Here is a 3858-nt window from a genome sequence, read left to right as displayed (position 1 = left end):
GTTACTTCCTGTTGTGCTTCTGGAACAGAACATGGAGAGAAATCATCCGGTTGGAACACAGAAAGAGAAAAAAAACAAAAAAATAAAGTTCTGATTTTAGACACATGTTAAAATAGAAGTACAGTGGAACGTTGGATTGCGAGTAACGCGGTTAACAAGCGTTTCGCAATACGAGCTATTATTTTTTAAAAATTCTGACTCAGTTTGCGAGTGTTGTCTCTCAAAACAAGCATTATTCAAGTCTCTGCGGTGTGCATTACCGCATTTGGCCAGAGGTGCGGGGGCGCTGGTGACATTCGGAGCCGCTCAGAAATACTCAGAAATACTCGGAAATACTCCGTTCCCTAGTGTTTCCGAGACATTTTGATGGCTTCCGAGTGCATCCGAGCGATCTCCGAGTATTTACGAGTCTCTCCGGAAGCCCCCCACCTCTAGCCACATGCGGTATTGCATGCAATAGAAGTCAATGTGGAACAAATTATCTTCGTTTCCATTGACTTCTATGGGGAAACTCATTTTGATATGCGAGAGCTTTGGATTACAGATTATGCTCATAATCCAAGGTTCCACTGTATGACCAAAGCTTGCTTTGATCATGCTTCTCTTGTGGGTCACAGGAGTACATTTACTTTTGTACGCATATGACCCAGAGTCAGCCTATAGCGGGCTCATTTCTGCTATCACCTGACCAGGCAGAGGTGTGCCAGGCTTAAGAAGGATCTCTACAATATTGGTGGGATCTACTTAGCTGCCTAATTAACAGTGCTTGACTGCCCAAGTGACACCTGCCTTTCAGCACATGGCTGAGAGACAGAGCCAGCCGTAATTGCCCCTTCCCCTGCCCAGCACGCCAGTGGAGGAGCAGAGCGAACAGCAGTGCTTGACAGTTACTGTTCACTTTAAGCAGACTGAGAACTGAGTTTTCAGTGGTCATGTAATCGCTCAATTGGTGTGGGACAGCTGAACAAGGGAGGTGAGTATGTGGTTGTTTTTTTCAAAGTCCATACTTTTCCCTTAAAGCTGAACTCTGGGCAGATATAAAAGATACAAATTAATGTAGCTCTGTAAACAATACATAAGTAAATGTTATTTTTTTAAATGCCAGCCATGTGAGTATCTGAATTTGACCTGGTATGTCCCTGTACAGCACGACTGGAGTGTAGAAGAAGGAAGCTGTACAGGGAACCAATGTACTGACAAGAAGCATGCTAATAGGAAGAGTGGCAGAGAGATAAGCGCATCACTCTACTGCTTCTCCTTCCACTGTCCTGTCACAGGGTGGAGGACTTGGGCTCAGAGGAAAGCGTTAAATGATGCTGGCCATCAATGAAAAGAAGGGATAAGGGGAGCGCTGAATAATTGTGAAAAAACTACTAGTGCATAAAAATTCCACTCAGTGTAGACTACAAATAATACATTCAAGTATATGATAACCAGCCTACCTATGTGAATCAAACATAGATTAATAAAATTATTAAAACTAAAACCAATAAAGAATAATAGTGTTCAATAATGATTGTGCAACCATAACATGATGTGTGATGCCAAAAATGAAAAAAAAATATATAAATCAAATATGCGATATATAATAAAAAGTCCATCAAAGGTGAAAAATTAGTTGAAATGAAATCCTGATGTGAATCTTGGTATCAAGGCGTGAACCGCAAAATCCCTGTGAAGACGTGTTTAACGAAACGTACGTCGAGGTGGTACTTGGTCATGCAATTACATCACATCCGGCTTCCGTGGTTCGTCTGTCTGTCGAGGGTGGAACGCACGCCGCTGCCGCGATCATCTGGGAACTTTCCTACAGAGCAGTTTCCCCCACTCAAAGATACGCTTCCTAGCCTCAGTGCCGGGCGATGGCACCTTATATGTGAGTAGCCAATTGGCTATGTTTTGTTTTTATCAAGTTTTAAATAAATGGTGTTACACTATATTTGGTTCCTCTCCATCTATTTTATATCCTGTACATGAGACCCTGTGATGTGAGGATAAGAGTCTGGTCCAATTTTCTCCATTGCAGCAAGCATTATCTTGCTAAAGCCTATTTGACCTTTTTTTCATTAAATTGGTCAACTCCATCTGGTAAGCTGACACCCATTTCCATGAGCACATTGGTGTTTTTTCAGTGATGGTGAAGGGATTTTGCTGTTCACGCCTTGATACCAAGATTCACATCAGGATTTCATTTCAACTAATTTGTCACCTTTGATGGACTTTTTATTATATATCGCATATTTGATTTATATATATTTTTTTCATTTTTGGCATCACACATCATGTTATGGTTGCACAATCATTATTGAACACTATTATTCTTTATTGGTTTTAGTTTTAATAATTTTATTCATCTATGTTTGATTCACATAGGTAGGCTGGTTATCATATACTTGAATGTATTATTTGTAGTCTACACTGAGTGGAATTTTTATGCACTAGTAGTTTTTTCACAATTATTCAGCGCTCCCCTTATCCCTTCTTTTCATTCATGCATTGATGAATTCATTCATCTTGTTTAGGGTGTAGCTGCTTTATTTAATACACATTTTTTATTTTTTTGGCGCGGAATTATTTATTATTAAGTCGATGCTGGCCATCAGACTGAGGACATTTAGCAGCAGAATCTCTGAATTGAAGTTGAGTATTGCAACAAAAGCTGTTAATTTATTTCTGAATGTGCTATTCATTTTTATCGTGTTATTTTTGACTGAAGGTTTGTTTTAAGCTAGCTCGTAAATACCAATTGTGATATTTGCATCATTTCAAAAGATATTTGACAGCTGCTACGCTTTCTTTGCACTAGACAATATTTAGGTGGATGCAAATATTAACAAGATTCTGATTTATCAAAGCTGGAGCACATCTGGCCAGGGTTTGAAAATATTTTCAACAAGTACGTAATGGAGATATTTTTAGGAAACTAAAAAGGAATTTCTTGCTAAGCACAGTGAGCATACTTACTGTAATGCATTTTAAAAACGCATGGATCCTTACTGTGATTAATATAGTTTCTAGTTTCAAGCTATACATAAAAACACGATTTTCAAAACATTAACAAGGCCTCAGGTTACTTAAATTCTCAAAATAAACAAAAAGGGGGGGGGGGGGGGGGGGAGGGAATACCCTCCCCAACCCCCTGGAATGCTAACAAAGGGGAGAAGTAACAACGTAATAATGATCAAATAGAAAACCTTTATTTAGAAAAAGCATGGAGACAATTATTAAAAGGAGAAGGGGAGACAAGGAGCCCACCTGCGTGGTTACATGCAGGTGGGGTCCACTCCCTCGCTATACCAAATGTGTGTGGATGACAATTCACAAAATTAGACTGTGAACATGATTATAAATAACAACGTTGAATATAAAAACAACAACAACACTGGTGGGCTGCCCCTGACTGGAACCCCCCACCCTCACATAGACACCCACAGTCTCAACGTATTGATATGCAATGAACCTGAGGATCTGAACTGGGGAGATGAACCCCTTGTTGGGTGGTATGGTGAATGGACTAAAACAAATCCAAAGTGAAAGTCCATGTAAACTGGTGCCCAATCATGGGCTAATCAATGCCGTGCAGATACAGTCTAAGTTTTTTTACAACCCTAAATGTATGTCTTTCCTTGAGTTGGGAGATATTTTCATCTTTCCCTTTCCTTGCTTATATCCTTCCTTTCCGTCTGTGATTTATAAGTGGTTGGTTTAAAATTCTTCCCCCTTCAATGAGCACTCATTTATTATAGGGTCTGTGTGGTGCTCTGGGTTATTAACAAGTATGCCTATTCACTGTTAGACTGACTGAGTATTAGTATATATTGCCCCCACAAGATGGCGATAGGGAGTCAAATGTGCAAT

This window comes from Aquarana catesbeiana, linkage group LG01 (genome assembly GCF_042186555.1).
Source record: "Aquarana catesbeiana isolate 2022-GZ linkage group LG01, ASM4218655v1, whole genome shotgun sequence".
Taxonomy (NCBI): Eukaryota; Metazoa; Chordata; class Amphibia; order Anura; family Ranidae; genus Aquarana; species Aquarana catesbeiana.
The sequence above is the reverse complement of the archived record's forward strand: the minus strand, read 5'-3'. Positions refer to the sequence as shown.